Source organism: Lepisosteus platostomus, chromosome 11, assembly GCF_059453375.1.
Source record: "Lepisosteus platostomus isolate fLepPlt1 chromosome 11, fLepPlt1.hap1, whole genome shotgun sequence".
NCBI lineage: Eukaryota > Metazoa > Chordata > Actinopteri > Semionotiformes > Lepisosteidae > Lepisosteus > Lepisosteus platostomus.
The window spans coordinates 41,814,730-41,838,294 of NC_142621.1; the positions used below are offsets into that span (position 1 = coordinate 41,814,730).

The window sequence follows — 23,565 nt, forward strand, 5'->3', positions numbered from 1 at the left end:
CAGTGATGTAACCTTATCCATCTAACCTGCTATGCATTAAAAAACAGCTTAACCTCAGCTAAATCTTGAAGCTACATCCTGAACCCCAGCAGTTGTATCATTACCTTGGCATGCCAGTATCACATTTAATTCAAATAATCATTGTCTTCTGTGCTAACTGGACAAGATCTGAACTTGTCTGCAACACAGTGACCCCATTGGGGATAACTACATACCAGAACTTTTAGTCTGTTCCAAGACAATATGCATTAATATTCTACATTTTGTTCCTACCCAGGAGGGCAGGTGGCGAGTCCCAATCAGCAGGGAAAGTTAATGTGGCTAATGTTAATTGTTAATGTTAATGTTCCTGGACTACGCAAGTCTGTAGATGGGAGCAGCGTGGACCAAACTAGAGCAGCACAAGCAAAGTCAGTCAGCAGAACAGCCATGGGGTGGAAATGTTTGGAACCCAGTCATGACGGAACTTTTAAAAGTTGAAAAAAATCATTACATTGGCAATGATGGGTTTTAGTACAGTTACAACGATCTACAGTACCTTTAATGTTGTCTCAAGTCCTTAAAACTATGATCAATAAAGATATTCTAGATATGCACAGGGATATTGTAATAACAGGTCCTATTTCACCCTATTTTGTTAAATGTAGTAAGAATCAATTCTATTTATATCCAGGTACAGTAGTTAATTTTATAGGATTAAAAATACTAAAAATAACTATATCCATATTTTGATTAATGTTATACTGTATGCCTGTGACATGGGCATTTGATTTATTTGAAATGCATTCAATTTCCAGAATCAACATTTTGTAGTTTTAATATAATGCAAAGAATACTTTTTTTACTGTTGGAAATATAAAATTTCAGACCTCTGTCTGATCACAACTCAGAGGTGTTTTGTTATCATATTTTTTAATGCTGTCATACGTCTTCCTGTAATCAGTTTTTATTTTTATTTTGTATGTTCTTTTGAGTACATTTGTGAAGTTTAATATTCACATTGTTTCCCTTTAGATATCATTTACCATACTGGCTAAGTATTATAAAGGAATCCTTCCGATGACCTCTTACTATATCAGGAGTTGGCAACTCATTTGGTTCTCATTCTGACTTTAATTTTAATGATACAGTCTAACTAATTATTGGACTAATAGGTCAAGTCAACTGCAAAGCATGGCTCAGTTGCTAAATGAAAATCAACATTTAAAGAATTTTAACACTTAAAGAATTTTCAGTCCAAGAAAATACGTGCTGGCCATTCCTGAAGCATACCCTGTTCAAGCATGAAAAATTAGGATCAGAATTTAACTACCACACACTCATAGTTCACCATCTCATCCTTTTGGAAATTCATTGTTATTGTGTTATTGTGTGATTGTCACCAGAGGTTTCATGGTGGACACTGAAAGACTCTTTTTGGTTTGGTTGTCATTTGTACATGAGCTAAATATCAAATTCCAATTATAACCTTTGTAGCTGGACAATGAGAATCAATTCATTAAAGTTTGTTGACAGCTGCTGTACATTTCTAAAACCTGTGTGGTGTTATTGAGAGCCCTTACCAGGATTTAGACCTTGACAGCATGGTTGGTGTCAACAGGTTGACTTTACGTGTTGTCACTAATTCATTACAGGTAGACATTTTAATTCCATCTGTTCTGAGCCTGTTAATCTTGGGATCATGGCTGATCACTTTGACCTGTTTACCAAAGCAGTCAACAAGCAACACACTAGGACTTTAAATGGAGACACCAAGGATGCAATTGTAACTGATTTTTAAGGAAAGATAAACACAAAATATGACCAACCGTTTCATTTCTCTCAATAATGTGATTGAAATATCAAATCAGTTGAAAAACATATTCTATTCATGTGCGAAAGCTAGCAACATAGAAGAGTAAATAGTTGTGGTACATCTTTATTTGATGACTAGCTGATTAATTACATTTATTTGTGATTTTAAAATATTTTAATTTTACTGCTGACTGTTCTGTAAGTACAGTGGAATTGGAATTTCAAGGCTGGTTGCTGCACATTTACAACGCGTAGCAATGTGATGCTTGGTGCAGTAATTGGAAAGATATGTGCTATTCCACTCTTACTGGAAAGCTCTGGAAGAAACGCAGGAGGAACATTCCACTTTTATTATGGCACACTGGTGGCATGACTCATGGACTTCTAATCTTATCCTACGAATATACAGTGTACCAGAATTTTCCTTCTTTTCTTGATAGGAAATTGACATGGCCTACTTAATGTGTTTTACAATATGTTTGACTGCATGAGCAGGACCTTTTCATATTATTGAGTTATTAGGGTAATTAAGAAATTAATTTACAGATTTTCTTTCTTACTTGCCAACTGCTTATACTTTATGTGTTTTCTCTACTGCAATGAAATGCATATTTTTGCTATAATGAGTGGGAAAACAGGTTTACTGATCTTTTCTGTGTGTATTATTATTAGTAACACTATTATTTAAATATGCTCAGCAGCTGCACATATTCAGTATGACTTAAAACAGGTTTCAAAATACACAACAGAGATCAGTTTTAAAAACTTAAGAAAGGCAGTTGTGGTATCTGTACATATTTAACACAAAATACAAAATGCAATCAAATAATCATTGTTTACCTTGGTTTCATCAAGTAGCAACCAAGCCTCTTCATGTTCTTTAACCAGATTGAGGAATGCATACATCTCAAGCTATATGTTGATTAGTGTTTTCATTTAAAGAAAATAGTTTAAAATTTTTAATAACCCTAAGCAGCCATCCTTGCTAAAATTAGACAGACATATCCCTGCAGGGAATTTGGAAGCAAAGCCAAGTATAATTGATTTTAGCTGTTTTTTGTCTCTCCTCTCGATCCAAGTGTTCCTAGGCTGAGATATACCGCCATCGTAAAAATGTATTGACAAATAATTCTGCTGTAACGTTTCCTGGAATGTTCGGAGGGAACCTCTTGTAGGAGTTCAACTTCTAGAGCCCACACTACACAGGTAGACATGCAGACATGCAGCTCTTCTCTCAGTCCACTGTAGCGCCAGTGCTGTGCCAATTTGTGCTTGCCAAGAAGTAATTGTTTCCATACTGTATAATATATTACAAGCCCATTTTTTTAAGCTTGTACAGATTGTAGCTTTCCTCATGTACCAGACTTCCTCTGGCTGCACTTACCAAATGTCTTAATATTATTTAGATAATATGCGAGTGTGAAATTGAAAATATATTATTCACAGAAGTGAGACTTGGCCACCATTAATTCCACTGGTTTGCCAAAACCAGAAGACAGAAGTATTGCTGCTCATTATCCAACATATAGTGGTGTGTATATACAGCAGGCAACATACAGTACTGTACGTGCACTGTTTGTGTTCAAATAGGCTGACTGTGGAAAAGAGGACAAATAACAGCTTCATTTGTTAGGTTTTACTTTAAAAACAGTCTAGGATTTGAAAATAATTGATTAGCTAGTAGATTTTTGTAAAATGTATTTATATTATATTTTCCTGCCCTGCGGGAACATATGGCAACTTTTATTCTGTTGGCTTTATACTGCAGACTGGCACAGGCACTCAGCAAATGAATGAAAAACTCAAGCTGGCACTTTGGTTCCAAACCAGTTCCTTGGCTGTAGGATTTAGCCCTGGTACAGCTTGTGGGTGTCATTATCAGACCTCAGTTTACAGATGTGGTAAACTTATAGATCTTAATCACAGCGGCCAGCAGGATAAGTCTGTGACAGAGAGAGAGTGGTTAGGAGAGCCACAGGGATTTAGCCAGGCAGAACATCCTCTGCACTTGACAGGCAACAGGATTCTAGATGTTTACTGTTACTCAACTTACAAGCTTTTCCAGATGAAGATGCCTTTGCATCCTTATCCATAAAAGTGTCTACTCACAGAACCATGTGTCAGTGCCAGTAAAAGCACATTAGCACACCCTCCTTATGCTTTCAAGCTGTTTGGATATGGTCTTCCTTTCTTTGATTGGATTTTCCATGTTTTGTACTTTGAAGAAAATAGAATCATTTGTATGGTTAGTCACCAATCTTCTTTCCAGATTAGTGTAGTTGGGTAACATTCTGGAGAGAGCCATTTGGTATTTCTCAGGAGCCTGCCTAAATATTTTAGATTAAATAAGTAGCTTATTGAGTGCTTGGGGAATTAATGTAATTTGGTTTAACTTGTAAAAATAATCGCTCTTCGCAGCTCTGCACCAATGCCTGTGACTCAAAACTCCAATACTGTATATCCGTAGAAAAAGTGACAGAGGGATTTTAATCAGATGATAATATAGCTGAACCTTTCTAAGTAATCTACAATATGGAAGAAGTAAAAAAGGGTGTCTGGCTTGTCACGTGAAAGGCATCAATCTGTTTTCTTTAAAGACCTAGTGCTTTGTGGTACAAAAGAAGATCCTCTTAAGGGGACCTCCGCTGGTCATTTTACAGGATCCAAGTTTATTAGGAACTGGTATGAGTTAGGAAGGTGGAGTTGCCTAGTGTTTTAACTGCTCCCTATTACCACTGAGGATTTTTAAAAGGTGGTTTTTACATATAATGTCATTTGATAGGTAGGGTTTCAGACACAGGAGGCTGTGAGGCAGAGTTTTGTGTTTATTCAGAGGGCCGTCAAAGAGATAATAGTGAGATGTGAGTTACGCAATCCATGGCTGCTGAAGGCAGGGAAAGTTCCTTCCCTCTCATTATTAACTGCACCAAAGTGGTATATTTAGTCTCTGTCTGTGAAGGCTAAATAAATATGGTGATGCTTCCGATTGGGAGAACATGAGAACATATCAGCAATGTGCTTAAAAAGGAATACAATTTTTTAAGTTTTATTTCTGTAATATCGTAAGGAAATAAAAGTCTTCTTTTTATTTCATTTCATTTAGCCGAGTTTTTGTGTTGTTTTATTATTATATTGAAGGCGTTTTCGTCTCTTCCATAGAGAATCTGTGTTATACAGATTTGAGAGTAGCAAATTACAACATTTGTTTACATGGACAGCAAAGAAAAGATCAACTAAATTAAGAGCTTATTAGGAGGTCACCTTTTCACCTATTTTTTGCAGGTTGTTAATGATTTGCTTTGGGCCTGTTGAAATAAAATAATATGCACATCCAAAAGAGAAGCCTTCATCTTTACAAAACATTGTTACATACAGTAATGTAAGTCCTTTTTCTTAAGATGCTAGTGTGGTCTGCGCTTATAGGATTTAGGCCCAATATCTATCGGGTTGCCCAGTTTTTGCAGTATGTTAGTGATTGGTTTTCTGTTTGTTTTAAGTGGATAAAAACACAGCTGGTATACAGTACATGATTACCATATGCCCTGGTTTTAGGAAAGGTCTATGGTATTACATATTCGCTTTTTGCAAAAACAGAAAAAAACAAACATTTATCAGTCACTATGCTTTGAACGTTTTTTTCATTATATGCCACATTTTCCATTTCACAAGAAACCTGAAGGTTCATAAAATGCAGTGATATGAAGTGATTTTGAACAGTAGCTGATCTGAAGTGAAAATAACCAGACTTGAGCTTCAGTTATTTTAAAATAAAATATTTTTGGGATATTGTGATTGTGATGTCAGCAACAAATACAAAATACAATGCAATTACACAACGTGTTATTTCTCATGCAGTTCAAATAATCTATACTGTATAAGATGTGACCTGTCTGACTAATCAACAAAAGCATTCATGAAAATAATAGGTTATTGGCGTTAATTTGGGTGATGAGTTCGTACAAGCAAAATGATACAGTTAATAAAAATTCCTATAATCTAAATATTCATCATTAACAAGTGTGTGATGATAAAAATAATATTGACTATACAATTCAGTGTTTTACTTATGATGGTTGCATCTAAATCGAAATTTAAAAAGTTAAATGTCAGTTTCAAAAAAATCTATAACATACCATTCTTATAAAAGTCATTACAAAATTGCAATTTTCTTGGTTGGTTTGAGTAAATCATTTACAGGTTTCATTTTGATTAATAGGAGTCCACATTAATTTAAATATAATTGGAAGTTTTTTGCAATGCATTTTGTATATTATTTAAGATAAGAAAATATTTCAAGGAATGGAAGACTTTGTAATAGAGTGGCTCTTGTCAGAAAATAAATGCTGATCTGTGTTCCTGAGTTGTAGCCTTGTGATTTGAGCAATGTACAAAAACAGTAAACACCAAAGGCTAGGATCATGTGCTTTCTGAAATTTTAGGAGACAAATCATGTTTCTAGATTCTGTTGTAAAGTGAATCATTTGGCTCTGTGTAAATGTAAATCTGATAAGGATGATTTGTAAGGGGAAAGAGAAAGCAGTACAAACAGTAGGCCTAAGTGATCCATTTGCTAACATTCTTATCTGTTTAGATCAAATAACAGATGATAATTCTCTGAAGGTGCAGAAACCCAAACACTGTTCTCAAACCTTTCAATTGCACCTTTACACTAAAGCCTTTAAGCTGTTTATGGATGCTTGCTAAAGCGTAATCTGTCAGGTAGTACTAAGAGGTCTTAACAACCACTTAATCCTGCAGTAAAGCAATCCTCAGTTGGGAATGATTGCCTAAAAATTATTTGTAATGTCTTCAGAAATTTATGTATTTTTTATTTTAAAATAACCAATTTTTCTCAATCAATGTTTCACATCATAGGATGTAGTTGTACAAGAGAAATAAAATCACAGTAATGGGATGGTTTAAATTAATAATAATAATAATTGCTTACACTAATATAGCGCTTTTCTGGACACTCCACTCAAAGCGCTTTACAGGTAATGTGGACTCCCCTCCACCACCACCAGTGTGCAGCCCCACCTGGATGATGCGACGACAGCCATAGTGCGCCAGAACGCTCACCACACACCAGCTATCAGTGGGAAGGAGAACAGAGTAATGAAGCCAATTCATAGTTGGGGACACCAGGGTAATACCCCTACTCTTTTCGAGAAATGCCGTGGGATTTGTAATGACCACAGAGTCAGGACCTCAGTTTTACTGTACATCTCATCCGAAGGACGGCGCCTTTTTACAGTACAGTGTCCCCGTCACTATACTGGGGTATTAGGACCCACACTGAACACAGGGTGAGTGTCGCCTACTGGCCCACTAACACCTCTTCCAGCAGCAACCTAAGTTTTTCCCAGGAGGTCTCCCATCAGGTACTGACCAGACTCACACCTGCTGAGGTTTAGTACGCTGCCAGTTGTGAGTTGCAGAGTGATCCTGCTCCAAAGACAGTCCAAACAGTCTAAAGACATCCTGGTAGGTTACTTAGCTTCTGGAAAAATTGGCTCTGGTCTGTGTTCTGCATGGAATGGTGTCCTCCAGGGTGTATCTTGCCTATTGCTTGCTGGGATAGGATCCAACTCTCCCGCAACCCTGTATTAGATATTGAGGTTAGAAATGGATGGATGGACAAATTTAAGAAGATTGAATAGTTTAAATCTGAATTTCTGAATAAACTAAGATACAAATTAAGAAAATACCGCAACTTGTGGTGTATATAAATGTTTATTTTTGGTTTAATATAGAATTTTCAAAACTGTCCTTGGTTAAACTGCAGGGTTCATCTTCATTATCTTCATTTGATTTAATTATAAGCCCTTATGATACTATATTAATATATAAACAGAAACTCTAACTTTGATATACCTGTAGTGGTACACCATACCAAAGAAAGAGCTTATTTTAAAAACATCCCAATGGTAAATGTAAAAATGTCAGGCTCACAGAGCTGTAATATACTGCAATATATACTGTGGTAGTTATGCCTAGGTACATTGGTATGGGAGGTCAGAGGTTAATCTTAAACTTGGGGTAATTAAGCTGTGGCACACTGTCCTAAATGTAGTCTCCCGGTGTAACTGCTGCTGTTGTTTGTCCCTAGGGCATATTAAACGCACAGCTCAGGAAGACCTGTGAAGTCGTGTTGTTCAACACCCACTTCTTACGGCTATACATTCATACCAAAGTTACAAATGGAGAAACAAAATATTAATTTGTGTCAGTTTCTTTTAGTTTGTAAACTGTAAACTATAATTTTATAACAAGGTCAGATACTGCTTTATTGACATTTCATTCCCCATGATAATCCATCTGATCACATTATTCTTTCCTAGAGAGGAAACATACTATAATGTATTGTGATTTTCATTTAGTACAGTACGTAAAAAAGATTCTGTTCTAAAGAAATGGGGGGGGGGGGTATTTATTCTTTCTTTTTTTGTCAGAGATGAAATGTTTAGCTGTTATCCGTCAACATTCCTGATACAATTTTTTTAAAATGCATTTAGTAATTTTATCATCTTGTTAATTCTTGACTTATATAAACCTACCCAATGAATGCAAGGGAAAAGTAAGTTTTCTGGGCACACAGTTTGACTTATTGAGGATGATGAAATAACCAGGAACGCATGATCTTAATAATCTGTATTTATTATTAAATTGTAGGTGAAAATATGTATTCTGCAGTATATACAGTTGCACTGTGCTTTACGCTGACATCTGGTCCATCCCACAAGGCACCAATTCTGCTTACCAAAATTCCCCATGAGTCTAATAAATTTGTTACCACTATAGCATAATATTGTTCTCTATACTCAATGAAAAAAATATTTTTAATTGTGAAATTTCACAGGTTTCAGAAACAGATTTGTTGGATTTAAAATTTCGAATCATACTTTGCTTACTATTTTGCATTTTCACTTTTCTCCTTGCCTCATGTTTTCAGTGTACAGCAAGAATACTGTGGCAGGAGTCTTGTATCAAACGTTTTGTAAAACTTTCCACAAGCCCAACAAGTTTGTTAGCTTCCTTTTCTTGCTGATTCTACGTAATCCCATAAGGACTTCAGCTGGATTGGTGTCAGCACTCTGTGGTGACCACTCAAGTGCCTTTAGCACAAAGGCATTCACCTTGATTTCTAATAACCATATTTGTAGTGAGTCTGGGTTACCCTGCTGTTAAAAATTTGACTGGAACTTGTACAACAGAAAGAAATGCTAACCTTTGCAAACTGTGTAGTTCCAGCAAAGTCAAGTGTCTGAATGTGATGGTCGTCCATACAGTGACTGCAGCTATGGAACTTTATTTAGCGTGACGGATTGCAGTGTTGCACAGCCATGACAGCTGAGCCTTCTGTGTTTTGCTAAGGGCACTGGTGAGAAATCCAGGAGTCTGCTTCATCTCAGCACGGCTGCTTCATTTTTGAATCTCAGCTTTTAATTGTATTTCCTAGCATGGTGGCAGCCTTATCTGCAGAAGCGTTGTCTCTCATTTTGAAGGGACCACACAAAGAGCATTTTGTTGGAGCAGGAGCATAGGTAGGATCCTGTGTGGTGCAATCTTGATTGGATGTTATTATTTGGATATATGGTCACAAGTGGGAAACACTGATACTATGCAGAGAATCCATAACATGCTAGTGGTTTTGAGATTACATTTCAGAGTTGTCTGTCTGGCAGTCTTTTGGAGGGTTGTGGATACTGTTGTTTTAATTGATTTTGACCAGCTTTGAGTGGATCCAGGACACTGTTCTTAACATCCCCCCCTTTTTTAAGTGCAATTCTCTTAAAAGAATAAGTGAAGATATTCTGCAATGTAATATTTATTTCATTTAAATACATTTTTGGCACTTCAGGACGAAAATCAGCTTTGTAATTATTCTGTCAGTGGAGGATTGGGAATGCGACACAGTGTTATCATTATGATAAGAACGTAATACCTTCCGACAAATTGTGGGATTTCCTTTCATAAACACGCGTTATAGGGTAATATTTATTTTTAGTCTGCATTTTTAAACAACTCAAAGACCAAAATAAATGACCACTGTGACCCTCCCACCCCTCCTCAACTGCACTTGCTTTGTGGTATGGGAATGAGCCAGCACGATGATGTCATGAAGGCTTCTTCTCACCTAGCTGAAATTCTTCAGTGACGATTCCGGCCGCAGTCTGGGTGGTTTCCTGCCTATACCAAGCTGAGATAATTCCAGGCAAACAATGAGACAGACAACAAACAAAACACTATGCGCCATCCACCTGTTCACGCTGTATGGCCTGCCTCCAGCGCACAGGGACACAGGCTGGAAGACAAACACATAAGAGTGGTAGTTCAGCTAGTGCATCAGCTTGCTTTGGAGCTATTTCAAAATAGATGTGCATAGGAATCATGCTATTGAACAAGACACCTCAATCATCAGAAAGCAGCTAGATAACTGTTGTGCTATATTTAGCTGCTTTCTTAATCTCTTTACCCCACCCTTTCCTGCTCTCTTTATTTTCCCCATGATTACCTTAACATACTGTACTTTAATTACATTAAAATGTTATGCCTACAGTACATGCCATGAAAAGCGTATATTGGATGTTGGCTAGAAGCAGTATACTGTACATTTATCTCAGGAGGGTAGGAGGGGGGGGGATGCTGCATTGTATTGCTAAGATGAGCAGATGATTTATTTGCTTAGCTGCCACCCTTATCTGGAGTGACATCTCACAATTTTTTGTGTCTTCAGCAGGTGGCAAAAGGTGGTCAGGGACCCAGCAGTTCTGACTCCTATAAGTGGTTCATTCTGATGCTGAGGAGCGAGGAAGGGCAATGCATGGGCTCTGAGAGCTGGAGAATGGAGTATGGATACAAGTAGTGCAGCGAATGTGGAGGAAAGGAGAAGGAGGAGAGTGGTTGAGCCAGTGATAGACAAGGGATTTATTGGTCCTATCTGTGTAGCAATGTAATTAACTCAAGTAGTCAAGTAGCATGCAAATGTAAAAAAAGAGAAAAGAGAAGTTGAGCAGCTTGACTCTGGATGAGGTGAAGTGGGAAGAGGGTTGGTAGAGAGTTATAATATTGTAGGACCAGGGCCTGTACAACGAATTGTTTCGAATGGTTGGTAAGGAAGGGAGTCTTGGTAGGGGAGTGGGGAGAAAAAAGCTGATAGAGTCCAGGGGAAGAGAAAAAGAGAAGTCTGTTGATCGACTTCATAACAAGAAGCATGCTGATAAGCTGTTTTCTTCATTTTTAACAACATTCTGTATCCAAGATCAGTACAATGGAAAATGATGCTGATTTTATTACATTTACTTGAATTTAACCTCAGATGAAAACAAAACACCTGTGAGGTTAACACAATATGGAGTGCCATGCAGATGACTAAATCACCATTCAGTTTGAAACAGTTTTTAAAATATGTAGGCTCTGCAACAATTCCCCACAAAAACTCAGACTCTGAGGTTAAAGTTGTCTGTCTGGGCTCTGAAAATTCTTCGAGATAATTCAGCTCACAGACAAGCAAGAATGTTGTCACACCACAAAAGTGAAATATTATAAGGCTGAAAACTGTGACTGATGCCAGTTCAAATTAGGGTTTGTGCTGTAGATATCTTGATAACCCATCATCAATTGCTATTAGCTTGTTAAGCCTTTCCAGGACATTGTTCAATTGCAAAAGTTTCAAAGCTCACAACCAATCAGTCGCCTTCAACAAAAGAGGACCTGTTGGCCTGTTTGTAGGACTTTAAATATAATAGTTTGTGAATGCTTTAAAATCCCAACACATGGCAATATAATAAGGAGACAACTAAACAGTATGTATGGATATACTGTAGCACGGATTTAATCAAAATGTAATAAAGAATGGGTGTATGGATTTATACTCATCATTTAAAATGGATTTCAGAGATTGATTCCAAAAATTCTATAGGAAAGTTGTCAGAAAACTTAATTGGGGAAGTCAGATGGCTGAGTGGATTTATCTTATGCATGTGCATGTAGTGAGTAACGGATTTTGTTTATTTAGAGGTAATTGGAAGACAGGTGGGCCGGGGACATGTTATTTTGCTTAATCTCCACTCCAGCAATCCAGAACTGTGCAAACTAGACCTCACTGACCCCTACCTCTACTTAAATCAAGGCATAGAAATCACACATATTGTCCCTTATGTTTCTGAAGCCTGTAACAACCTGTCAAAATATTCCCCGCATGTGCAGGGCGACAACTACAAGACCTCTACAGTAATTTCCAGAAATCAAACTTAATTGCTTAAGTCTTAAATTATCTTTAATTGTCCCGTGTTGGACTATTGGGGGTTGCTCATAATCATGGTTTCAAGTGAAAGAAACTAGTCTTTTCCAGCTGTTTAATAATGGTAGTGGGGTGCCTACTGACACTGCTTAGAATCTTGAAGGTTACCTTTGGCAAATACTAGAATGCTGGCAGGTTAATTTTGAATTAATGGAATTGAAATTGTGAAGATTGTGAAGACCTAGAGCTGAGAATTTACATTGATTAAGAGATTATATAAAACTTCACTGGGGCAACTATAACCAAAATGTATGCTAACGTTCACCTAAAAGTAATGCATTCGAAAATATATTGTTAAGAGTATTCCATTGACATATTAATGTGAAAGAAATACAATACTGTATGTGCAAAGCAATGCTTAAATCCTTGGCCGTGGTACAAGAATGATTTTGCCCTATGGAAATTTGGAAAACTTTCCTCATCTGTAATTTGGAAAAGAAATCAAAATTCGCACAACAACAATTCTCAGATTCTCAGAAAAAAACATGATAAAAAGTACAGAAATTATGCTGAGCAGTCATCAGATGATTAAGTTTAACGGCACGAAAACTTTTCTTTAATAATCATTCATTTAAAAAAATGATTAAACCAAAACTATGTCTGCTTTAAGATAAATTTTTTCTGACTGTAATTTATCACAGTTGATAAATCAAATTAGTTATGGTTTTTGGATTTTGCATTGCTAGTTACATAACCACGACATGGTGGCATGGTGTTTAGCATTGTTGTCTAATAGTGTCTGGGTCCTGAGTTTAATTCTAGACTGGAGCACATTCTATGCAGAGTCTGCTTTTCTTCCGGTGTTTGTGTGGGTTTCTTTGGGTGTCCTGGTTTCCTGTCACATTTCTAAGACATGCCTGAAGACATTTTTCAGCCTTGGTTAATTGGTATCTCTAAATTGTACCCGAGTGTGCAAAATTTCAGTATCAGTCATAAAGTACAATTCCATCAGGGAAAATATTTTTTGATTCCTAAATTTAAGCTGTGTTCAAAACTACCACAGTACTTTTGTTTATATTTAGTATTCCAAACCCCACCTATAGCATCTGATTTCATTTATATATGCATCTGTACATCTGAGTTTAATTCTTGAGGGACTATCTCTGTGGAGTTTGTATATTCCTCCCATATTCACATGGGTTTCCACCGAGTGCACTAGTTTCCTCCCACAATCCAAAGACATGCGGGTAGGTTAATTGCCTTCTGGCAAAATTGTCCCTTTTGGGAATGTGCGCGTGTTTGTGTCAATGTGCGCCCTCCGATGGACTGGCATCCCATCCAGGCTGTGTCCTGCCTTGCGGTTAGAAAGTGGATGGATGGATGTGTACAGTATATATACTTCAGGCAGTTTGTCATATTAGATGTTAACAAATCTGTGCATGCTATTAAACACATTTACAGTATACAGCAGCAGAGCTTTACTGATGTGCCATAATTTTTATGTGGTATTATGTAATGTGCTAAGTGGAGTCTCGGATGGTGTATCACAGAGACCGGAGAGAATGCCGAAGTGTTTACAAGCCATTGGTATTATCATTTTAATACCTGGAAGTAACCAGAATCCCTCCACTAGTGGTGATATCAGTGTGGCTTGAAGGGGGGGTTACATCGCACCAGAGCTCCTTGCGGAAGAAGGAAACAGACCCTCTCTTTGTGCTTTCCCAATGAAGTGAGGACGAAAAGTAATCAGGAGGCAGAAAACATACACCGGGGCAAAACAGGATCGGGCCTGGAGAATTTATCACAAACTTATTAACTTTTCAAGGGCTTAAATTGAAACCAGCTCAGTCCTCAGGTTTCAGAGGTGCTGAGTGCTCGAAGTGACAGAATAATTTAAAGAAGATAGCCAGCAGTGGAACAGACAAGGAGAGAAAAAGAGCGCAGTGCCAGAGAATTAAATCAAATGAGTGCTACTCTGAATCATTTAGGAGGGAGAGAAAATGCAAAACATGTCCAAAGTACGATGCTTGAAAAAGCAGTGGTAACACAGTCTATTAATAGCAGCAATGTTGACTGTTGTTTGGCATATTTTACAAAACCAGCAGATTTTGTGAGTTATCATAAAGCGCCAATAATATTTCATTAAATGTCATGAGATTGTTTGAAATCCATAAACCAAAGATTATGCAAAAATTCACTGATATTAGTATGATGATTTTAAAACAATTAATCAGTGACTTTTATGATTATAACATTAAATATAAGGTATCAGGCAAAATCTAAAAATGAAATTTAATGACTTAAGGTTTTAAACTGTATGTATGAATGTATTTTTCTAATATTTAGATTTTATAAATCAACTATTAATGTAGTTACTGATGTCTGCTGATTATCGTATACTGTATACTGTAGTGCTTACTACTTAACAGTAACAGACATGCTCACCTTTTCTCATTTTCCACACTTAAAATGGGAACAGAATGATTTAAAATAACGGCAATAATAATTAATATAGATTTTAGAAAGTCATTAAAGTTATGTAGTATTCTAACACTCAGTAATGGCTATTGAATATGATTTTCGAAACACAGATATTGAAACATTTTGTGTTTGAAAAGGTTTTTATTACACCCTGCTTTATTAAGGATGTTTTCCTTGAAATATTCTATATAATTGAGCTAACAAATTTGTGTTCCTTGCTGATGGATAGAGTTTTCATTCCATGTATAAGGTGCACTGCAGGAGCTGGCATGCTGCTGTCTACTTTACACCCCTAATTACAAACGCAGTGCTGTAAGTGAGAATCCAGACTGATAATTTACACCTCCTCTGTGTGTTCTGGAACTCACCACCACTCTGTTGCTTCAATCTGAACTGTAAACACCGTTATGATGTGTTCCCAAACATTATTATTTTGCTCCCTTTCCATTAAATTGAATTGCTTTTCTGCAAAGATCAACAATGCAAAGATTTGTTCCCAGTTTTTGTTAATATTGCCTTTTATTGATCATGGCTCTTGATATTTTTCCACTTGCATTTTATCTGTGCTTCACTTTAGTTTGTCCTCACATACTGTTTAATGTGAAAGTACTGTATGGTGGTGTTCTCTGTAATAAAGCTGTTTTAATCTAAATACGCATTGTCTTGAAGTAAAGTAATTATTCTGTTCTCCGTTTTGTATACCATACAATTTTCAGTGAGCGTGCTGTTCTGTGTCATATCTTAATTTGGTGGGAACTCTGATAACCTTTGTACAGAGCCAATGTTGGCTCAGTATTCCCAGCTACAGTACTGCAACCACGAAGCAGTTCTTTTTAGCTCGTAGGCACTATCTTAGTCCAATACCACAGTCCCAAAATTTTCAATCAGCCATGCTTTTGTGTTGCCAGTTTAACTGGAAACTCTTATATTATACAGTCTGACTGAGTTAGTGGTGACACTATGGTTCTACTTAACTTTCAATGATACTGCTGAAAGGCCAGGCAGCACATTTACATCATGTTTAGTACAGATGACTCATGGCAATTTAAGTTTGGGGTGCCTTCTGTGTGGATGCTGTATGATCACCCCATTTCTTTTAGGCTTTCTTTGGGTGCTCTAGCAAGATTAATTGGTGCCTCTAAATACTCCCTATGTGCTTGCATATGTGCCCTACAATGAACTAGCATCTCATCCACTTTATAGTTCTATCTTGTCCAGAGTTCAGGTTGCTGTAACCCACGAGGATGGGACGTTCTGGTAATGGATGGACAATGAAAAGCTTAGCTGTCAGACTACAGTAGGAGTCAGATTTGGCCATGCTGTGGCCAAGTTGTAATGAAGCCAACCAGCCTAACCAAGATATGTGTATACTATTATGTGTACAGCATATACTGTATGTTTGTGCATCTACTGTACCTGTAGATGCTGGGTATATACAGTATCTGTACAGTATGTGCATACTTACTAGGAAAATAATCACTTAATAAAAATAATTTTAACTGCTTAAAAGCCAAATAAAGTAGTTTATAAAATAAAACAGTATATAAAATAGGTTTACAGTATAGAAGTATGTAAGAGTTACTATGGCCACACAAATACACATCCCATTCTGAGGCCATAAATTCCACATTTCTCGATTTGCCAGTTGTTCTTTATGTAATTGTTTTGTGTCATTGTTCCCTATCCTCTTCTTCAGGTGTCCAAATGTTTGGAGGAGCCATGGTCTGTGTGTTGTGGGGAAATGGGAGGGGACTATGGGAATTATCTGACTTGTTTCACTTAATTTGGAATTGCAAATCCAGGGTTCTACCATTTTGGTCTGGCTCTCTTCTTTCATGGTCCATGCTTTGTTTTGGTCATATTGGGGACCTGCTTTAAATCAACAGGCTGACATTTGCTTAATGTCTAATTAGCCATGGGTGGGCATGTTCTTTGATTATAGGAAGTGCCTTGGGCTTCAGGCTGCGCAGTTTTGACAAAGCATTCGAGACTGATCAATCATGCCCTGACAGATGGTTCTGTCTAATTTTATCACATTAGATTTTTTTACCCTTTCTTTAAACCAACATATTTAATATTTACTGAGACATTTTCCCTTATTTCTCCCATCTTCTTCACACATGAATTAATAATTGGTTTTGGCTGTTGGCCACACTAAAACAGTGCATGCACTTAGTTGAATAAAAACATAAGGAATCACCCACAAATTCAAGCTGTTTCTTAAAACCTCTATAAGACTAAAATAAAGGGCGCCAAGTTACCAATGTTTTGGCATCTGTCATCTTCAGTGAGGTGCTCTGCAGACGATAGATATGGATACCTTTGTTTCCAGACTTCAGTTTCCTTTTCTGTTCTTATGGGAAAAGCCCACCTCAAATTGTGTTTATGAATTTAGGAGCAACTATATTAGATCCATCTCCTTTTACCAATTTAAAGTCAATGCCATTTTGCCCTCGCATGTTGGTGTTCTATCAATTATTTGTCAGTTGTCATCCAAAATAAAATTCATTTGTTTGAAATTTAATGCAATTCAACAATTCTAATGGCACAATTTCCCATAACATTGAAACTTAACTGGGTTAAAATTAACTCAAGGTCCTCAAATGTGATTTGAGCTTAGGAGGACATGGCTTCAAATTCTTTAGCACACCAGAGAAACACCAGAGAAATGCTTCAGAGTCTCGGATATGGATTAAGTATCTGTTCTTTGTTACTAGGGTTCAGTGTTGGGTTATTGAACATTCTTTACATTGTCCGGCACTGCTTAAGACTCTGACTGAAATTCTAAAATGTTTTTTGATAATCATTGCTTTGGATGTTTGAGACTTAAATAGTGTTCCTTACATGTTAACCATTGAAGAGTCAGTGAGTGTGACCTCTCTTCATTTTATGTGTCAATTGTTTGTTTTTTTGCTTAAAAATGAATAAAAATGAAACAACTATTGAGTTGAATATGTGTGTCTTATGAGGCCAGTAATGCAGGCTATTTAATATTAAATTTCAATAGATAAAAAGGAAAACTCAGTTTTACAGTAATACTCCTCATTGTAAAGAATGAATTTTAGGTTTACTCTGTGCAAGTGGAAAGTGATTAATTGGTTAATTTTGCTACATTGCTTGTTCCAGGAAGAAAACAGCCCTAAACAATTCTATTCAGATTGCCTGCATGACAGACATAATGCAAAGAGCTTGTCTTTTCACTGATTATTACTTTGTCTGAGGTATACAGAGTTTATTGGGTCTAACTGGAGGTCTGTTTAACTTGAGTTCTCTTTGCCTTTTGTCATGCCTGGAGGCTTCAGGATATTGGAGTGAAAATGAATGGGTTCTCCTCAATTTTATTAAACTTGGAGGGTTTTCTTTTTCTTTTCCTTAAAACCAACTTAAACACAGGCCAGATGGCGGAAGGTTTACTTTGTTTAAACCCCAGCATTCCGGCTGCTCAGTCTTCTCCCCATTTGGTATTTTTTATATCCAGCATAGGCCCCTGTGCATTTTGCTCTACAGACGATTCAGCTTAGTGACGACATGTCGAAATTACACTGTGATGACTGGAAGTGCAGAAGGGATTAGAGGGGTTCGTTTGTTTGAAAAGAATTGGCATAGGGTTTTGTGATCTTTACGATTGCTGGATTTTTTAACACCACTGAGGCAACCGGGTAACTTTATTTCATTCGTTTAAATACAGAACCAAGAAATGGAGAAACAGAAACAAATTTTACTTTTTATTTTTACCATCTTTAGTGTGTGCACTCTTAGGATTATAAAAGTGTAAACCGAAAAGGGATGGAACCTTTTAAAATTGCTTAATGTATTATTCCATGGAGACGGAAGATAAATTGATTTGCTTTTCCCATATGGGCAATGTTAAATCACATATTTTTTATGTTTTGAGGTTATGAAATAGAATCTTCTTGGCATCACTGGTGTGGTAAAAGGGGTGTGAGAAAATGAGCTCATGTTTGAGACTTGATCATTTCCAATCATATTTTTAAAATGTGATGTAGAAAACAAAGGTTAATTTCACAATTTTGTTGTGCACTTAAATACTTTCACCAAAACATTCCAGGATGATGTGTTTTTAATCTAGATTATAACACTTACGGGATTGTTCCATCCAGAGGCACATTACTCTCATGCAATAAAGGGCAAAAACACATTGTTTCACTGTGCAGTCTGCTCCAGGTCACTAAAGTAACAAAATTTGTAGAGGATTTGCTTAATGAGCTTTTCCCAGTTTTAGTAACTTGTTACCTGGAAAGATCGTTGTGAAATGCAAGATGTGATTTGTGCTCAAATCATTATATATGCAGAATTCCTGACTAGTTAATACCTAAGACCTGTCTACAGTACTGACTTTATCAGATGGCTTTCATTCTCCTGGCTCTTAAAAGTCACATGAATCTACATGCTGAAAGAATAATGCCTTCATTATGGATCTCATTAGTGTGGGGGTTAAAGGTCACAAAACAATCAAGATTACATTGTGTTTAGTGACATACCTCTGCTTTCATTACTGATAATTGTAGTGTCTTCTGGTCTAGGGTGGGCTTATGAAAAACTGATTATAATATTAATGTGTTTTGTCCATTTGTCTTAGCTTTTCTGTGAGTGAATTGAGTCATATCTATTTATACCTGTTACCTGTACCTATATTTATACACAGGAAGAAAACCTTGCATGTCTGATCTTTTTATACTTGTCTTGAGGTTTAATAGAAAATTAGTAAAAGAAAAGATGCTTTCAATATGAAATCACGTTTTAGCATCCCTGCATCAAATTGCTACTTGCTGGCCGTGGCTCAAATGCATGATCTATGACACCTGCATCACGAGCTTGTAGTTTAGAATTTAGACTCCATGTCTGCTTCCATGTCTCCTTTTTCATTTACCGCTGCCTGGCAGGTCACCCTCTTCTTTTACCCCTTGAAAAGAGAGCAGCCAGTCCTTGAGTCCTTCAATGCACAGTTTCCTCAGAGGGAAACTGAATATAAACCAGCAACAATGGTAGGGGTGCAGGGGGAATAGGACCGAACAGCCATTTAGCAGGTGCACCGAAGTGGCTCCTTGCTGTTCCCACACATATCACTCAGCTGTACCAGGAGCCCCGGGGACTACCTTTGAATTGTCATTAAAGATCGGGTATCGATCAATTAAAAGGAGAACAAGGGGGGTCCAGGACCGTGTAGTGTCCGGTCCCCCCTGCTTTCTTTCACAGAATGCTCATTTGCAACTTTATCTGTGTTGCTGCTTATAATTATTGTGTTCAGGCTGGGATGGAGATGCTATCTAGCGTGGCTGTGAGAAACTTCCATGGCATTTAACTCTGGCTTTTGTTGCAGGCAGTCAGGGTTGTCAGGTATGAAGTCACCTGGTCAGCCAGCTGGAGGGCCTTGTGAGTATACGTTATCTACAGGCAGTGTATGGGTCATGATGATGATGGTGGAGGGGAGGAGGAGGGTTCAAGCAGTGTGGAGGCAGCGACAGAACACTGCCAGGTGGCGTACTGGGCTAGTGAACCTGCCTTTCTGCTCTGGTGGCCCTGTTGCACGTCTGGCTTCGATTGCACGTGGGACAAGTCTTGAGGTTTACATTTAATCCCTAAGTCCAAGCTGCGGATGACTTTTCAGCAAGGCTTAGTCATTTATGCCTGAAGAAAGCTTAGGATCCGGAGGCATTAATGGTGATTGAATCTAAATCCATTCTTATATGTCATACACAAACTCACTTAGAGGGGAAACAAAATTGAAAGCTTTCGTAGTTTGCCCCAGCTGCTATAGAAAAATGGCTGTCATTGCTAAGCAACAGCAGCATAACTGCAAGTTTACCGGCCAGGTGTGGGGGAGGATGGGAGCCTGATGAAATCAAGACTGCCCCAAGGGGAGAAATTGTATAATACCACACAGGAGGGAGAGCAGGACTGATACTGAATAAGGAAGGAGAAGCTAATTCTGCAAATGGGGATAAAGCCTAGCTACAGCCTCCAAGGCAGATCTTGCTGTTGCTTCACAATTTATACAAGTTGCAGGTCAAGGCCTCATTAGAGCATAATTTCAAGAATGTGTTTTTTCCATGTTTCGTCAGCAACTTACAACCTGTACTAATAAACATGATTGTTCGTTTTGAGCTTCATATGCTTTACAAACTGATGTTCCCCACTAACTCTAGCACATACTGTATGTCAAAAGAAATGGGCTTCATTGCATTATTTTGTTATTGAGACCACCAATTACACATTTTTGTCTAAGCTAAGGTTACATTTGAAGAAAAGTACCAAATTACTCTGAACTCTGAACTTAGCAATAATTTATCATGGCAATTATTAAAATGTCACTAAAAAGAGTAACTGCAGTTCATGCCCTTAATTAACATTTCCCTTCATATCAGTGAAATGGAAAGGTGTTGGTTTATAAATAATTGCTGTTGGTCCTAAGACATTGATCACAATGTGCGACACCGATAATTGCGTTCGTGGTTGAGACTAAGTGAGTAGAAGAATTTCCCTGACATAATATAGTGGACTGTGTGAGTTGTGAGATAGCAGGAAACTAGAGCTGTTTGCCTGCTCTGTTCTTACAGAGTCTGTGCAGTTCCCTTGTAGCTGGTTTCAGATCAGCCTGGATGGAGTATGAAAGCTGCCCAGAAGAAGGTGGCAAAAAAAAATTGCTAATTTTAAAGAGAATCAAACATAGAAATATACAGTATAATTAGAAGCAGGGGCTTCCTTGGTGGATCAACCAGTACAAATGTTCTTGAAAGCGTAGGCTGAGCTCAATGACTCCACATGGGTTCGAGCCTGGGTCACGTCAATACTAGACTCTGACCGGGGTTTCCCTAGAGGTGGCGCTCAATTAGCTGAGTGCTGCTGATGGTAGGCTGGAATTAGTTGGCCAAGGTTTTCTTGGCTCTTAGCAACAGGATGACCCCTATAGGCTCGTGGTGCTGCTGGGGAGGTACTTGTCTTTCCTCTGGTCGGTGCTGAACATCTGGTAATTGAGAAATACAGCAGTCCTATTTCTCATGCAATCATCTCCAGTTGCCGTGGTTGGATAGTCACAGGAACATCTTTGTATGCAACTTTGATTTGTATCCTCTGGGCCTTAGATTGTTTTCAAAGATGACCATAATGTCCAGTATAATTTAGCTGTTGGACATGGACAAGAGTGAAGACTGATGTGTAATGGAGTACTGTTTTTTGGGGAAAATTTGGGCTGCTGCATGCTTCAAAGGGGAGGAACAGATTTTCTGGATATATAGTTTGCATAACAGTGGCCAGCACTATAGAAGTTGTATCTTTTACTTCATATGAAAGTACACACAAATAGTAATCATTAATTTCCAATACACGTTTTAAACATTTTTTTCTCAGTATATGGCTCTGTTACAAAGTATTTACGGCGTATTTTTCTTGAATATGTTACAATCAACTATGTAAGTGCACCAAGACAGAACATTTCCCTTAATGCTATCCACTGTGTATGCAGTACTCAGACTAGGAACTGCCCTGTAATAAATAACCTAGACCAATACTTTGTAATGCCTTTTACAGTGCATTTTCTTCTTAATCCTTCCAGGCTTATGTTTTTTTTGCTGCAGTCAACAGTTCCTGTTGCCATTACACTTGCTTCAAAACAGAGTTCTTTGTACAGATTGCATTAAAAAGTGAAAGGAATGCAGAAAAGCATTTTAATGGCATTTCTGGGCTGTGCTAAGCTCTACTCTAGCCTGCTTCTCCATGTCTGTGTTGTAAACATGCCTGGAGTCAAAAAACAGGTTTATATAATATTGAGGCCTTGGCTGGTAAAGAAGTTAAAATTAATAAACACAAAACCCAAAATGTAATCTTAATGATTTCAAACAATATATTTGCCTACATACAGTATTAGACTTTTCTGTTTTCCTAACTGTTTGTCTGCTTCATGTTTTAACATTAAAAGTTAAATGTGATGTCAAAAATAGATAAGATAAAGAAAATAAGGATCACAGATGTACATGCTTTATAAAAAGCTTGTTACTGTGCTCACTACTTAAAGCTGCTGTTTTAAGAGTAATATAGATTTCAGCTGACCATAAAGGCTGATACTGATGCAGAAAAAACACCCACATTCTTGTTCATTTTATTTATATATAGAATATTGCATTACAGCAGGGGTCTGGTTCTGCGGATTCCCAAAATACTTAATCAAGATTGGCAGCCTCTGTGGCTATTGATGAATCAATCAAGTAATCTGTTTAATTAACTGGACTCTGGTCTTTGAAGACTGGGGTCAGGAATTTAACATTTCACTCCTAATTATCTCTAAATTACTTTATTTAACACATCACCTGTTTAATTTATCACAATTGAACTATTCCACATCAGTAGAAATGGGTGATTTAATGGTGATGTAAAAAACTGCTGGAGTATGGCACTCCAGGACGAGGGTTGGAAATCCCAGGTTTATTGCAGGCAATAAAGTATAAGCATATTCTTTTCTTAAAATTTCTCTCAAATTCTTATTAAGCTCTTTATAAATTGGCATACCATTCATTTGCCAACTGTGTCAGTCAGCTCCTGATACAAACTTTTATCTCAATCTGAATTCCTGAAAGGTAGTTGGTGGGTGACCCCTTACTTTCAGCAGTTAGGAAGTAATCCTTATGTGTCCTCATCTTTTTCCACTCAAATGATTAAAGAAATTCTCCCTTCAGAGAATCGCTGGATAAGGACATATCCCTTTCCTCCTTATTGACAGATTGTGAAGTAGATGAGCAGCAACCTGCAATTTCTGTGACAAGACAGCTAACAAATGAAGCCGTCACCGCGTCTGATGGTCACACAAAGATGAATACAAAGAGGTCTTCAGAAACAGCAAAAGGATGTCAAAAGGTACTTGCATCTGTAAACAGAGGGAGAACCCTTCTAAAAAGCAGTAGGTCTTAAATTTCAGAAGAGTTAAATGGTGGTCAAGGCATACATGTGCTGTAGCATTGTTTTGAAAACAATAGATTCAACCAGTTAGTACCACCTGTTATGCTGACCCTAAAAACAACCTCCTAAAAGGAGAT

The 23,565-nt window shown here is 37.4% G+C and overlaps 1 long non-coding RNA gene across 2 annotated transcripts in view; it reads left to right on the forward strand.

Annotated features, from left to right (window-relative positions):
- LOC148652696 (uncharacterized) overlaps positions 1-23,565 on the forward strand; it is a 149,072-nt gene that overhangs the window by 25,133 nt on the left and 100,374 nt on the right. For both annotated transcript variants that reach the window (XR_015925403.1, XR_015925402.1), the window contains one exon: positions 23,253-23,386. This is a non-coding gene — a long non-coding RNA (uncharacterized LOC148652696). The remainder of the gene's footprint in view (positions 1-23,252; positions 23,387-23,565) is intronic.